General features: G+C 40.9%; 1 protein-coding gene across 7 annotated transcripts in view; it reads right to left on the reverse strand.

Annotated features, from left to right (window-relative positions):
• Positions 1-7938, reverse strand: part of SESTD1 (SEC14 and spectrin domain containing 1) — a 52767-nt gene extending 44829 nt beyond the window's left edge. The window contains exons 1-4 of one of the 7 annotated variants that reach the window (XM_071562090.1): positions 7716-7938; positions 4670-4732; positions 3941-4043; positions 2228-2317 (exon numbers count right to left, since the gene is read on the reverse strand). The gene's annotated coding sequence lies outside the window, so the exon portion shown is untranslated. Of the gene's footprint in view, positions 1-2227; positions 2318-3940; positions 4044-4669; positions 4733-6354; positions 6434-7190; positions 7364-7715 lie in introns of those variants that run through there. The other 6 variants (XM_071562084.1, XM_071562086.1, XM_071562085.1 and 3 more) reach the window with 6 other exon arrangements.
• Positions 7939-16115: the final 8177 nt, after the last annotated feature.

Raw genomic sequence — 16115 nt, forward strand, 5'->3', positions numbered from 1 at the left:
TATCACAATTATCTATGTAGATTATTACTTCACCTTCTTTTAAAGCTACATTAAAGGATGACATCTCTCCCACAGCTAAAGCTGCACAGAGAGAACACAAATGAAAGTTGTCTCCAGGGCTGATGCCCCAAGGTAATTTAAGAAACACAAACCTGCCCTCCCAAAAATAGAAGAAGGCTGTAAATATTCATTACTTAATACTGTCTTCAAATAAAAAGCACACTGAACTGAGCTACTCAGCTGGACAGTTTCAAAATAACAATAAAACATGACAGATGAACGAACATCAGCTTACGTACTCAAATGCAGTGTTTGGTTTTTTACTCTTTAACATATTATGAACAGCACTAATAAATATTTAACATTAGAGCCCTTTAAGACCTCAGGAGAAAAGGTAACTCCAGATAGGGAAGATCAAATCAAATTGTATTTTTCAACCACTTTTGTATTTTTTTTTGCTATCTGTAAACTCTATCCATAAAAAAGCACACTTAATTGTTGTATCTGATTTTGAAGTGGTGCATAATGAAAATATTCCTAATCTTCCATAACCTATGAATTCACTCTGAAGAATTAAGAAAATAAAAACCACAGACTCAGTAGATTTCATGAGTATGTAAGCTTGTTTAAAGCAAAATGCAACCACACAATGTCATTTCCATTACACACACACAGAGTAACTCGGTAACTTGCTATGGCAGTTGAATGGACAGATTGAAAATGTGCTCTGACTTGGGTTAAATCTGGGGTTAACACTGTGCCAGGCCATGATCCAAAAGCACATTGTCACAGCCACATCAAATTTAAGCTTGGAAAAATCCCAATTCTTCTGCACCATTTTCACCTGAGGTTCAATTCTTCCCTTATACACTTTGTCTTCTAACTATAACTAGGAAGAGCTGTCTGTTAACCACTTCCTCTATTTAACCCATTTTTCATATTCATTTCTAACCCTTTTTCAACTCCTTGACATTCTGTGAAAAGTGAAATAAGAAGATGAGCAACAAAGAGAAGTGATGAGCAACATAATGAATAGCGAACCAGCAAGTGGAGAACAGATGAGTAAGAGGTTATGCCATCTGAGAGGAAAAAGACATTGTGCACCTGAGTTTTAACTTTGATCTGAGTCAACTATTCATTTCACAGAATGGCAGAGCTTTTCCTCAGACTTCAAGGAAGGAAAGAAGGAAGAGTACCAAGCACAGATACAATGTAACTAGGGATTCACAATAACATCTGCATATACAGCTGTAAAACACAATACCAACCACTCAGTCTTTCCATACAACAAGGTCAGCCACAGGATACCGTGCAGCAATCAGCACACTCTCAAAGCACAGCACTCTGTGGATTTACAGGCCATGTTCGGAGAGCAGACTTGCTCCAACCCAAAGAAACACATGCAGACGTTCGTAAGGAAGCTACAGCATGTGACAAACAAAATGGCAGCTTGATAGTTTCCTACCCTTTCCAGTCTCAGTCCAAGCCAAGCACACGTATGAACTATATTAAGTGACAGCAGGTTTTGGGCTTCTTTAATCCAGAACAGCAGAGAAAGCAAGTCGCAGGTTTTGGATGCATCTCCACATTCCCTTTTCTGTCACATTTACAGTGAAAGACACCATGTGTACCTTTCTGCAGAACGCTACACCTTATTCTTGTACAATGTCACCACAGGCAAGAGAAGACCAAGTTACCTCATACCCTCCCTCCCTTGCAACAGGCAGCCAAAGCAGTAGAAGCTGCAGTCACCTGAGTGAGTCCCTCACTCATTTAGCACTATCAGGTGTCCACAGAATACATAAAATGATGCAATTCGAGAGGCTGCTTCTTCCACCAGTTTCTACATAGCAATAAATCAATTGAAATGCTATGTTCAAAGCATAGCTGAGATATTTTCTCTTCAACATGCTTTCCTAAGACCTATTAAAAAAATCTTACGTTTAGGTCTTAAAATTTTACTTAGTCAGAATTCATGTGGAAATAACACAGAAATCAAACATAGCACAAATTCTCCCAGAGAAATAGTTTTTATTTACACAAATAGTTAAAATCAAACTACATACTCCTAGCTCCCTCTACAAAAACCAAAACAAGGTAAAAACACTGCCACAAAAAAAAAAGGTAAAAAACCCCCCAAAAAAAACGCAAAGTAAAACAAACAAACAAAAAAACACAAAACACCAAAGCTAACAAACAAGTCTTAAATGCTTTCAAAAATGAGTACCTTATCATCAGTTCTTTAAGGAACTGTCCAAAACCAGTCTGTGATGAGAGATCAGAGAGCTCTTCTGCCTTCAGTACTTCACAGAACGAACTAAGACAGTGAAAAGAAAGAGTTGGACAATCCAAGCCATAACCAGCCAAGTCAAAAGACAAACAGCTGTACTCCATGAGCACAACTGTTGGCAGTCTGAAGCAAATGAAAACACTTTCCTCTGGGGTAAGATTAGAACTTCTTGTTCCTTTTATAACACTTATATAAGAAAACAATCTACAACTTCACAACAATACACGTACTCAGCACTGGCTACAAGTGTGTGTGGCTCAGGGCCTCAGGAGTCACCTCTCAGCTCAGTACAGTGACACTCAACTGAATAGACACAGAAAGAAATGCTCCTCTAAACCAAAAGCCAACTCAAGTGGCAGAGGTATGAAAGGGCAAGAGACCATTTGAAAGGAAAAATAAGGTGGGGTGTATAGACAAAAATGTAGCAGAGACAAAAGCAGTCCTCCTTTTTAGGTGGAGAAAACTGACCCAAACCAAGAAGAAAACAAACAAGACTTTACAAATCTCTAAAACTTTAGGTTTGATACATGACCAAAATATTTCCAGCTCAACAGTAAGACTGAGTGGACCTTAAAACATTCCGAACAATTTCCTCTACATCAGAAAATCAATGTATTTCGGTTGTGTGTTCCCTGATCCTCAAGGTACAATATACAAGGTAGACACAATGAGGATAATAATAAAAATTCCTTCATAAGAAATAATTAGCTTGAGAATTTTCCTAATGTTAACCAAATAAGAAAGTACAGGAGACTGAAATATATCAGATTTGGTACATAAATACCTTATTCACTTTTTACGTTTCTGAATATTTCAGAAATACATTAAGTCACTGCTTTACAAAATAAAAATAATTATCTAAGCTGTCCTTGAATTAGTGGGTGTAAGAGAAATAAATCTTTTTGACAGATATCTTCAATTTTTGTATTCAGATTAAAAATTCTGAACATTTCAACTGCAACTCACACATTAAATGACCACAGTAACCACCTGCAGGAACCACAGCACCTCCCCCTCTCTCCTACAGCTCAAACCAAAACATTTAGCATTTCACTACCAAAAGATAAACAAATAAATGGTCACATGCTTCAGAGAATATAAAAGCAAGCCTTCTAAACTGCTACCTGCAGCATCCTGCATAGATGCAACACTCACACATTTTTCAGTTACACTATTTTCTAGGGTCAAATTAGAATGCAAATGAAAGAATTAGCAAACAGAATGCCAACAGAGAAAAAACAAACAACCTGCATTGAGGGTATACAGATTAGAAAGGAAGCATCACTTTTACCAACACCAAAAAGTAGATAATCCTTGGCAACTTTCATCTATATATTATGCATCCATCCCCATCCTTTCCCTCAAGAATGGACATTTATTTAAATTTCTCAAGTTCAGCCACAGATATAACTTAGTGACCAAAACATCAAGTTAATATCAAATTTATACTTATCTTATTCTTCCAACACGTTAGTCTTTTTTGGCCTTACTTGCTCTGCCCAACATTTATCCTTCATGATACCTCTCTAAGAGCACATCTCAAATACAACTCTGCCAACATCACAGGAGTTTAACTTGGCTCTGAATTCTCACGTGCCTACTACACTTATCTCCCTTAAGTCATTGATTCTGTGAAGGCCTAAGTCATACCTTCATCTCCTCCTAACTATCGTAATTTCCCTCCTTTTGGGTTCTTTATGTCTCAGCATTCCAAACTTCAGCTTGTCCAAAATGCAGCAGTTCATCTTCTCACCTGAAAACAGGAAAACAACACTCCAGATCGATTTTAACTTGCTTCCTTGTCAAGTTTAGTCTTCTGTAAGGTTATCCTCACTTCAAAAATCTCTCACTCTTATTTAGTCTTAAGAGTAAAAAGCTTTGCCAGTGCAATTTTATATTTGCTCAGTCAAGGTGCTCAAGTCCCATTTATCTTCCAGCACAAGCTTATCAACACCATCACAGCAGCAACAATTACCTTGATACTTTTAAAACTTCTTTCCTTCCTCTCACCCACAACCAGCGAACCTTCTTAAAATTAAAACTGACTTATCTCCAGCTTATGCTTAAACATCCTCCAACTCCTCTCCTTGTGAGACACAGTAACACAAGCTGCACTGTGGGCTGCACAAACTATGTAACATAACTTAAGCTTGGTTATGTGATATAACCTTGTAAAGATTTTTTTAAAGTCATAAAATGAAAACAAAGTAAAGCAAGTAACCTAAAGAGGATATGAGTTAAAACCATGTTTTACAAAACCAGTTGCAAATATATTGTTCTATGCAGTCTATTAATCTGTGTCAGAACTTCCTAAGAACCAAACATAAAGAAATTAAAATTGTGAAGATCTCATTTTTGGAATGGATTTATCTTACTTACCATTGGTACTGGAATGTAACAGTGTTCATTAGGTTTACAAGTTTAAGGTCCAGATTCTGGATTCTGAAAATTTAAATGAAAAAGTATGTGACCATTTTTTTAGATTTTAATAATCTAAAACTTTATTTCCTTGGAGGCTGAAAACAAGGTTTTCCTACAGAGCTACATGATAGGAGAATCAACATTTCCATTATATAGTCACAAACACTTGTAAGCTAGGCATTTGAGTTTAGTGGGACAGCAGGAATCCTGTACTTTCTACCAAAACATATGGTAGACATCAACATTGTTTACAATTAGCAAGCAATGCTCCTGAGGCAGCACCGGAAGCAGCAGGAAAGTAACAAGAACCAGAATCCCTGTAGTATGCTTTCAATCAGAGAGAACCTACACAGAGTTTTAGGCTAAACTGAAAATTCAATAGTGCTAGTGGGTTTTTTTGTTAAGAGGAAGAGGGTATTCCTATGAAGTTTCTGCTATAAAACTAAAAAGGGCAAATTATAACTGGAATTAAAAAAAAATAAATAGTCCCTATTTGTAATAGAAAATGCAGAATTAACATATAAGCATCAAATGTTAAACCCCATCAAATGCTTTAAGACTTGCATGAAACCTTGTAACTGATTAAATTCCACTCACTAAAGGAAATCCACCAATAAACCCCAAGAAGTCAAAACTGTTTAACAGGTAAAACAAAGATGACAAACACACATCAGTTTTACAGTAACTCTAATACAGCAGTCATTGCTGTAATCTAACTCACAATAAACTTTAAATTAAAAACAAAACAAAAAAACGCAGAAATTTTCCAGTTAGCCTCAAAAAAAATGGAGGGAAGGCAAGAGGACACACCTATGGATCAGGAACAAAAATGTCAATGGCAAGTGCTTGAGAAAGCTTGAGTGGAAATCCTGCAACATCATTTCTAGGGTAGGCTCTGTTTACTTTATCACAAGCTACCTATTGAAGGTGTTCTGTATTTCCCCACCCAACCACAGTAACTGAGGAATAAAAGCATTCTTCTTTAGGATCTACTCCTAAGTACTCTTGACAGTTTTGTAGTACTGTATTAATGTTCTTCCAGAAGTTTCTCCAGTTCCCCTTCCTACCAATCAAGCAGCAGCCAACTCAAACTGAGCTGAACTTCACCTGACTCCTTTATTCTGTTGACAAAATAATAAAACTACATATATTCCCCCCTGTTATGTAAGCTTTACTGAGAAATGTGAATCCACAGCCAATTTAGAATTATAGCCTACAACTCCAGGAGACATCACACCACTTTTTCTTACAAGAAATTTAAAACTACATCTATTTCCTTCTCTTAACTTGTACTTCTAGGAAAACTGATGTTACAGATCAACGAAACTGCAAATACAGTATCATCTATTAGTATACTACATTAGGCAAAACACTTGGCTGAGATGACTTTACAGGAATCTTCAAGCTGCAATCTATGACGAAGAATTGCGCAAAATCCTAAAACTCGTCATTAAAAACCATATTGTAATTCCTCCTAGAAAAGTAGAATTTACAGAACTGTTAGGGTTGGAAGGGACCTCTGGATATCACCTAGTCCAAACTCCCTGTCGAGACTGGATCATCTACAGCAGGTTGGCAGCCTGTTTCAGTGCTCTGCCTTGTTGCTTTTTTCCTGACTGAGCAAACCATGAGCAGCACCTCACCAGCAAGCAGCAGGCCTCTCTGACCAAGCTTCGGTTCTATTCTGTGGTTCACCTTCCCCCTCTTCTCCGTCTCAAGTTTCTGCTTGGTACAGACAATAGCATTAGGATTATAAAAGCTCACATTTAGAAAAAGGAGAACCCCTATTAGCACAGAAATTAACCACCATCAGTAATCCTATCATGTAATAACAGTATCCATTATTTAGTATATGCGAAATCTTAGCAGGCAATGTCACAGAATGGGGAAAAAGGGAGGAAAAAAACCAACATTTCTTCATCACAGTTAATTTTAATGTGTGAACGAAGTCAAGATCTAATTGTTAGGATAATGCAGAAACTGAAATACTAAAAATGGAGAGGACACTGGTCCTCATTTCATCTGGGATGAAAAAAAGATGAGAGAACAACAGCCAAAAGTATCTATTAATGCACATCCACGTAAGCCTTACCAATTTTGCTCATAAAAAAACTTACAAAAACTCAAAAAATAAAGAACGACTCTCCACTAATTGTCTCCACTCTTGCTTCCGTACACTCGTTCAAATTCTTTAAGAAAAAAGGTGCTTTAGAGCACAGTTGCGTGGTTAGAATGCTCTGTTAGTGAGTACCAAGGGACACTGTAATTTTGGGGGGAAGGCAAAACCGATAGACAATAGACCTGCCAAAATCAAAGAAAGGGTAACCACGGCTCTGAGCAACCACGGCTTCAGCTTCAGCAGTGAATCAGCTTCCCGGCCAGGCAGCGCTTTCACAAACCCGGGAGCGCCGACGCCGCGGCGGTGACACGGTCGTGACTCGCTCCCTCCAACCCTCCGGCCCGACCGGCGGCCACGCACCGGGAAAATCCCCGTAGCAGCCGAGCAGAGCTGCCAGCCGGGAAGCGGCTCCCTCCGTCTCGCTCTCCTTGCCGGGAACCCTCTCGTTCCTCCCCGAGCCTGCCGTGACACCCACGGCGGGGCCCTGCGGGAGCGGCCGCCGCCCTCCCGCGCCCGCACAAAGGCAAAAGCTCCGCCGGCGGCGGCCGCTCCGGAGCCCCCCTGGGAGCCCCCCCCGCCACGTCCGTAGCGGCGGCACGAACAATGCCCAGACCTGTTGCGCGGCTTCCCCTGAGCCGCCCCGCCCCGCCTTGCCCCCGCCACGGGAGCCACAGGCGGGACCCGCCGAGGGGCAGCGAGCGGGGCGGCGGAGAGAGCTCGCAGCCCGGGCCTGGCCGGGGGGCTGCCCCGCCGCACAGCCCGGCCACCGCCGCCCCCGGGAGGGCCGGGAGCAGCAGCCGCCGCCCGGGAACAAAGCGCGGCCAGGCCGCAGGGCCTGCGCGGGGCCGGGGCGAGGGCAGAGCCCCTCCGCACGCGGGTACTCACCCGGCGCGGCGCTGCGGGAACCCGGGCTGGAAGCGCGCGGGGCGGGGCCCGGACCCGCCCGCTCCGGCCAGGCTGCGGCGGTTCCTCTTGGCCGCTTCGCACCACCTCGCCCGCCCGGCGGCAGCCCCTGGGGACGGGAGCGGCTCCGACCCCTCCTCCGTCGGCAAGGAGACGGCAGCGCCGGGTGCTGGCGGCCCCGCCCCCGCTCCGCTGCCCTCGCCCCAGCGCCGCCCCCGCCCGCGGGCGCGGAGCCGCCGCACCGCCCGCCCCTCGCGGAGCCGCCCGGCCCAGGGCCCGCCCCGCCGCGTCGAGCCCTGCGGTCCGCAGGCCGCGGTGCGGGCGGGCCGCGGTCCGTACCCAGCGTAGCCTAAGCGGGAGTCTGCCCGATGCGGAGTTTCTAGCGCTGGCGGCCCTGTTAAGGTACAGGACTCGTGGTTCCTTCTGTGGAGATACAGCCATGTGCGTGCTGAACGCGAGGCCAGCGGCTCACAGGGCAGCGCTGGTAGTGTCGCAGGCAGGGGTCGGCTTCCCCCGGGGCCCTTTGCTGCCACCAGCTTTTCAGCACTCACGGAATCGCGGAATATCCAGAGCTGGAAGAGATCCACAAGGATCATCGAGTCCAACCTGTCACTGACGCGTATTTTGTTTCCGATGGCAGTTAATAACCCTTCATCTCTCCCAGCTCCTGGACAAAGACCCTAAAGCTCTGGCATGCCAACACTAAAATAATACAACTGCAAATTCAGAAAGAGGTGCTGTGAAGAAAGAAGAAGGACGCTTGCCTTGCATTCAGCCTAACTGCCCTGAGACAGGTTGCTGTCAGTCTTTAATCTCCTGCTGAACACATTGTTAGGCTACTCAATGGCTCTTTAAAAAGTTGGCTTCTGCAAACTCTATCTTAACCATAATTTTGCTCATTTCTTCCAGAGTGAATTAATGTAATTTACTCAGTCTCATTCCAAATATGAAAACTGTCTCACAGAGACTGCAACTGCTTTGTTTCTTCCCTCAAGATGGAGTTTGCAGAACCACCTCTGTTCACCGCCTTTCCTGGTGGTTGCTCCCAACATCTGCTGCAGCCATCACCCTCATTGGGGCACGCCTGTGGTATTGACCTCATCCCTGGCCTCTGCTGACTCAGAAAGCTGTCCCTCTCTCAGCAACACCACCCATTGCACATGTAAGAGCTAAAGATAAAGGATCATCATTAAAATTTCCAGATGAGGCCTATCAGCCAAAGCCTGCCAGCCTTGAGAACACACCTTCTCTGTCAAGTCTTTCTTTCCTGGAAGAACACTTAAAACAGCAACAGCAAAAGAAGAAGAGCAAAATTAGTTCCTTAACAACCTGTGTATATAAACAAAGATAAATGATCTTCATCAGCTTCCCACCAAAAGTAATTACTGTAGAGAACCAAACAAATTGGTTTTTACTTTATTAAAAGAGAAAAGTTTTAGCAATATTTGAAGTGTGTTCACTAATGATTTAACTTTTACGTCACTTTTCTACTTTTATGCTTATTGCATACATTGTGGGCAAAAGATAATAGAATATTCATCAATATTTACTTGATATTCCACAGGTTGTATCTTTGTAATCTCTGACTGGAGAACAAACAGTATTTCAGAACACTAAATAAGCGATCTGATGCCCAGCAACAACATCTAGCACATGTGAAAACTCGGTGGGACTCACTGACACATCTTTAAAAGGAGCCAGACTAAAACCAACAAACGGAAAACTACAGCTGATTGTCATACTTGAGTTTTTGTTATTTCACATTTCTAGGACACTTGATAGTGCATATAATACATTCTCTGTACCATACCTATCACATAACCTATACACTAAAGGGAAGTGCACCTATTTATGTTGGGTGCTTTTGGTTCTTTCAGGTGCTTTTATGTTTGGTTTGGCTTGAGGGTCTCAAAATTTTAAGTATACCTGAACTCATTCATCTTAATAAATCTTCTCATGGTTTCTTTTGGGGAAAGAGAGCAGGGGGAGAGGGAGAGGATTCAGGCCACAAGGACACAGACCCTGCTCCTCCATTTTTCTGGTCACAATCGGACTCTCTTCTCAATGACTGAACGAGGCTTCTCCTGTGGAGAGGAAGGGCAAAACCATTGCAGTGGTTTCCATAAGACAGAGTAAACCAAAAGTCCCTTTCATTTGTACTCTGGCTGGAGATGCGCTTGTTTAAGTATCAAGATGTTGCAACAGGTTTTCTGACTTTCCTTTACCATGTATACTCTGCTGAATGATTTCCAGGACAGAATCTGACATGACTAATTTTGTTTAAGGTCATATCATCAGTTCGGAGTTGTAGTTAATTGCCTTTTCTATGCAAATTGCCAGTAGGAACAAATCACAGTACATTTTTGTATCAAGGATCCATTTGATTAAAATGGGCCTTAATACATGCTATTATTCCCCAGCAGCCATGCCAGATTTACTCAAATACAAATGAAAATAAATAGGCTGAAAACGTCCTGAGCTTTGGGCGCTGTGCTGTGCACCAGCACAACAGAGCCTTTGTTACAGACAGAGCAGTGCTCTCATAACAGAGTTAACCGCTTCCAGCTTCAGTTGCTGCACTTCCAGAAAAATCAGCCTTCAAAGACAAACAAACCCCCATAACATTTCTAGTGGACACCAACTCATGGTGGCACTGATGACACTGATCTCAGTTGCCATCAGGTGTGACAGTGGCCCTGCTGTGCAGCACCCCATGGCTCTGGTACACACCTCCACTCTTGCTCCACTTGCCAGGGGTCACAGGGAGATGCTGCCGGGCACAGCCTTGCACCAGGCAGTCTGGAGACCCTCCGCCTGGAGTGATTTACTTTGCTGCCTTGCTTGTTATTTGCTTCACCATCTCTGTGCAACAGATAGCAATCGTTTTTACTTGTAACTCGTAAAATGCTACAAGTAAAAGGAACGTGAGCCCTTAAATCAGTGTAAACCAGCAATATCCAATGTATTGGCTAGAGATGTAACTTGTAGAACCATCCAATTCATAAATGGTATATACAGAAAGTAAGCAAGTAATTGCATACAGTGGGACTAGTGTAGGCTGGCAGTTATGAATTGTAAATAAAAACTGTAGATTGTTTTGTATGCGGAGCTTTATGATCATAACAAGACGCTATCATCCTATTCATGAGTAAGCAGCAGAGGCATCTACTCAAAACTTTATATATTTGTTTTACAGCCATATTCATGTTGGCAAAACAGTGGAAAGAGTCCCTTCTCTGTTGGTAAACAGTATCAGAAGGTCTGGGAGGTGAAAGTGACAGAAAAAATATAAGCATTCAGTGCACATTCAAAACATCACAGAAACAAACAAAAGATCTGCTACACAGCTCAGTACATGAGCTGTTCACTGGCTTCTGATGGTAAGCCACATTCACCTGCTATTAGCATCAGGATTTGAAATGTCCTTTTAAACACAAATAGTAGGCTTTAATCCTGAACTGAGGAGTTATTGTTTCTTCTGAAACAATTACAACAAAGCCTTAAATTGTGCTGTTTATATAATTGGGAACTCAAGTCCCAAATAGCCCAAATCCATGAGATTGTGTTTAATGACAAGCACAAGCCCAGCACTCTGAGTAGGCAGCACTTAGAAGGTTTTGAAGGATCTACATTTTACTGTATTCATACTTATCAACAGGGATGTAAAACTATTTTTTAAATTTCTTGGTAATAATTTTGAGGTTCTTCAATAAATTAAAAGAGAAAGCCTTTGCTTATAAAGGTATTTGTATGAGGGACATGCCTGTAAGAAGAGACAGAAATATGAAACTTTGTAAGATTCTAAAGAATCTGGAACATTTTGTGTCTTTTTTTTTCATATGCTTCTCAGTGCACAGGTAGAAACAATAAAGCATACCCAGATTTCATCATATCCTTCCAAGTACTAGAGGCTGTTGAATTGTATGTCCCACAGCAAACTCCACAGTCACTTTTATTACATTGTTTAATTACTTTTTTATTTTCTATAAAATACAGTTTTCATAACTTGGTCGTTTTTGTATAAAATAAAATAAAATAGAAGCCTAAAGGCTGCATTCCCTGATAAATGTTTAACAGGAAGCAAAAGTGTCTGTGGTCAGTATCTTGCTGCTTAGGCTTCTTAAACATGAAAATGGTTTCCTCACAAATTTATTTCCTCTTCTGAAGGAGAATGGTTTCTGGCTGGCAGTAGAACCTGAACCTCCATGGTACAGGGACAATGCCTTCCTTTTTGCACAGGAAATTGGTCTACATGATCTGATGTGAGTCTTATGTGCAAAAACAAGGGCATGGATCTTGATCCTAGAGCTTCAGTCAGAAGGCACTCAATAGCAGAAGGGATGTGGGCACATCTCAGGTCATGTTTTTGGCTGCAGGTGGAGGAGATGAGAACCAACTTACCTGCCATGTTAGGTGCTTGGGCCACACCACTGAGCAGGTTTGATGGGATGTCTGCAGCATACTCAGTCGTCTGGTGGCTCAATCTGATCAGGGATTACTGCCATGGTATTTGCTGAAAAAAAGGAACAATTGTACTCACCATACTAGTTATCACATAAGGCATAAAAGCTCTGAAAAAACATGACAGAAATGCTAACTGTAGAAGTAATAGGGAGAGAGCTGATAGTCAGTGACATTTCGAATGACTCCTATACAAAGCACCTAATGTTCTGCTGGAGCCACATTTGCAGCTCCACGCTGCCTTCTTTTGCTTGCACCACAAAAAAGGAAAGAAAAGGGATTTTTCTGATGAGACTCGATTACGTCTCCCTGCAACTTGCTTGTTCTTTGGCCATGAAGTTTATTAGCATTAGGCTGCAGAAGAAGCTACCCTTGGTACCACGACCATTTTTGTTTACATTAGATTCACATCTCACTTCCAGCTTCAAAATTAACTACTAGGAAAGTGTTAACAGCCCATAAGAGGTTAGATGATAATGTACGTCAGGGATCAAGAAATGGGGTCCTGTACTGTAGCTGGTATTTTGTATGGTCTTAGAAAAGAGGAAGACAAAGACAGATTTAGAGTTTTTGTGTGAATTCCCCATATTGTATCATTCTAGGTTCTATCACAGTTCTTACAAGATGTTACTGAGCATGTTCTTGAGGAAAAAAAAAACACTTCTGTGGGTTTCTTATGGGTGTCATAAGGGGAATAATTTGGAAAGAGAATATATTGAAAGGAATTTCCTAATAATATTTTTTTCTGTAAGACTAAATAGCAAATATTTCTATCTTAAGAACTGGTCAGGTATGGATTTTAAATACATTCTCTGCAGAGGTTACTTTTCATAAGGCTTGGATTTCTAACTTTACAAACAGCAGCTTGCTTCGACACTAATCACAATCATTGTTAGTGACAGTGAACTGAGAGGATAAGAAATATAAGCTATTTTTAGATGCAGTAAGAGGCAGAGCTCTTCACTCAGAGAAAAGCCATTTTTAGGAGTGAGTGGCTGAGCTGGTTAAAATTCTTTGCTGTATTTGCTAGTCTATGGATGTCCTTAAAGCTACCTGACTTCATTGTTTATTATGTTTGTTAAGCATTTAGAAGCTTTAAATTGTAACCTTTTGTGTAGAAGAGCTTAAATTAAAACGATTCAGTGTTATTTGGTGTTCTGTTACTCAGTATTCAGTGTTCATCCTGAGTCAGAAATCCTCTTCAAGGCAGAGACAGCATCATTGCTAAAAGCCTAACTATTTTTCCAAAGAAAGTAATTACATCTGTAAGTATAATTTAAAAGTAAAACATCTTGGAATGTCTGGAGCTTATTTCTCTCTGATTTGTCAAAACTGTGGAGTACAAGCTTTACTTTAATGCATTTTGAAAGAGTAGTCTCAAATACAATCAATCACATTTATCCTTAATGCAAAATATTTCCGAAACCTTTGGCAGAATGGACAGGGTTTTCAAACACATACAAAAGCCCTGGGAGCCAAATCACAGGGCATGTTTCTAATCCACAGAGGTTTTTTTTAAATCCCACTCACTGGTCCTTGTTTTGTTGTTGTTTTGCATAGTTCAGAAGTAGTTTATAAACCTCTTCCTGTATCTTTTCTGAACGCATACATCAGAAGTCACGGGCAATCAGGCTGCAATACTTATCTTTTCCATGGAGGTCACGCACATTACAAATAGGTTGTTAAAGTCATTCAGGCTGCCTGGAGAATAAAGTACTATTTAAATGGAATTGGAATAATACTGTCTAATCCAAAGCGCTGACAATTTTCTAGTCTGAGGCAAGGATTTCTTGAGCTTTTTGTCTTTACAGTATTTGGCGTTATACAACAACTGAAATTTGGATGTAACTGCTGAGTACTAAATTAGGTAGTTGGCACTTCGACTTCTAGTACATGAACATAATTTCAGAACAGCTCATACTGAGAGATAGGAAAAATAGGGCAGCGATGAACAAAATCGTGCAACAATTTTTACTTAATAAGGTAATACTGAAAACCTTTCAGAAAAAAAAATTGTTGAAGAATGTTATCATGCACTGAGTTACTGTACATAACAAAATTTTACAAAACATCAAAATTTACATTTCTATATGTAAAAAAAAAATATAAAACTCCCTTCCCTTAGAGACTCAAAGCAAATTTTATTTCAGTAAATGATCCTTTCTAAAGAAAAGATTGTTAAAACTCATATTCACTGAACCAGTGAGCAGGTTGAAAACTCAATGTATTATGAATTAAACTTTCAGTACTACAAACTGTAAGGAAATTTATCAAATACATGTGGATAAAAGGAATCACAGGGAGCACAGTCAGAGGCAGCTCAAATACATGTGTGAACTCCACTTTGAGGGCATTGCAGGGGGAGAAAACGTTTCTGTACTTGCATTAGGTAAGACAACTAGTCATTTTGATTATATACAAGTCAATTTCTTATACTGTAACAAATATTGATGAGTACCTTATTGCTTCAATAGTATCCTGTAATGGTAATAAAGGTTTTTAAATCTACTTAACTTTTCAGCATTAAGAACTGAAGTTTAGATCTTTCTTAATATTTAACTGGTTTGGCTTCAGAGACAGGAGTTCAGTGAACTCCCTCCCACAGTCCAGTGCCGAGTATGCAGTGGCTGACTCACAACTATCAGAACAGCCTGTCTATACCTACCCATCAAATCTGGCCAGGTGACCTGTGTGGTTTGTAGATCCTTTTACAGTGAGCTATTCAAACTGCTGTGTTTGTTCTCAGACTCTACAGAAAAGGAATAGCTGTTTGCACTATCATGTGGTTGCATCTCTCAGAAAAACTGTAATGGTTCTAACATATTTTCAGGCTTTACAAAATTGTGTTTTGGCTGGAGTAGGAAGCAGTGTTTGTACGTAAGGGAATGGCCATCTGGAGCTAGGGGTTTTTAAGTTCTGTGCTTCTTTGGTGTATTTGCTTTGCTAAGCGTTTGACACTGTTACTGACTTCTGTTGCTTTCTTCTACACAGGCTCACAATTCAGGATTTTTGAAATGTTTAGTTTAGCCAAATTAGTAGTATATTTGGAATAATGACATATTTCAAACAATGCAATAAACACAGAGCTGTGAGATTGTTATGCTTATGCATTTTGGAGGAACTCTGCTGTTTCTCATGATTTTATAAAATAATTGGTTTTCATTTTCATAACTGTGGCTATCTTATGTACTTTAACCATAGGTACAACATGTGCTCCCTCTAGTTATAAACGGCAACTGGAACAAAACTGTTTGCCTTTTTATCCTAAAAGCAAGTATGTTGCTTATAATTTGCTGCCCAGTATTTATGAATGCCTATATGATACGAACCTTGAACAAAATAGAGGAAAAAACATATTGAAATTTAGAATTCTCAGGGCTGTCAAGAAGCATTTCAGTTTTCTGTCTGTTGACATTGCAGCAAATTGTCCTAATGAACTTTCTTTCTTAAAATTCATGAGCATCCTAAGTGTGTGTAGTCAAAAGCAACATGCTTTTAAACCTTCCTCAGGATGAACAGGCCACAACTGTCTTCACTGATTGCTGTACCATCCAGACCAGCTATAACTCCTTCAAAGAAAACACACCCTTATAACCCTTGGTTGTTGCCAGCAGCACTAGTGTCAAATCTTCCCCTATAACTTCCTCAGCACCCTCATCGCTCAGGTGAAGTCCTTTTCTGAGCCCAAACTTGCTGGCCTGCTTAGTACCTAGAGTTTACACTTAAGTGTTGTTGCCATAAGGGAAGCAAACAGCCTGCTTAGCTTTGCGTCCAGCTAACAGTGGAAACTTTGTTAGGCATGTCTCTACTTATGTTCCATCCCTACCTTTCTTTTCTACTGAACATCCTTTGGGTTTAGCTCAAGGTGCTCTCACTGTATCCATTCTGCTTGTCTGCTCATGCCTCTGTCACCCACCCAGA

This window comes from Pithys albifrons, chromosome 8 (assembly GCF_047495875.1).
Source record: "Pithys albifrons albifrons isolate INPA30051 chromosome 8, PitAlb_v1, whole genome shotgun sequence".
Lineage (NCBI taxonomy): Eukaryota > Metazoa > Chordata > Aves > Passeriformes > Thamnophilidae > Pithys > Pithys albifrons.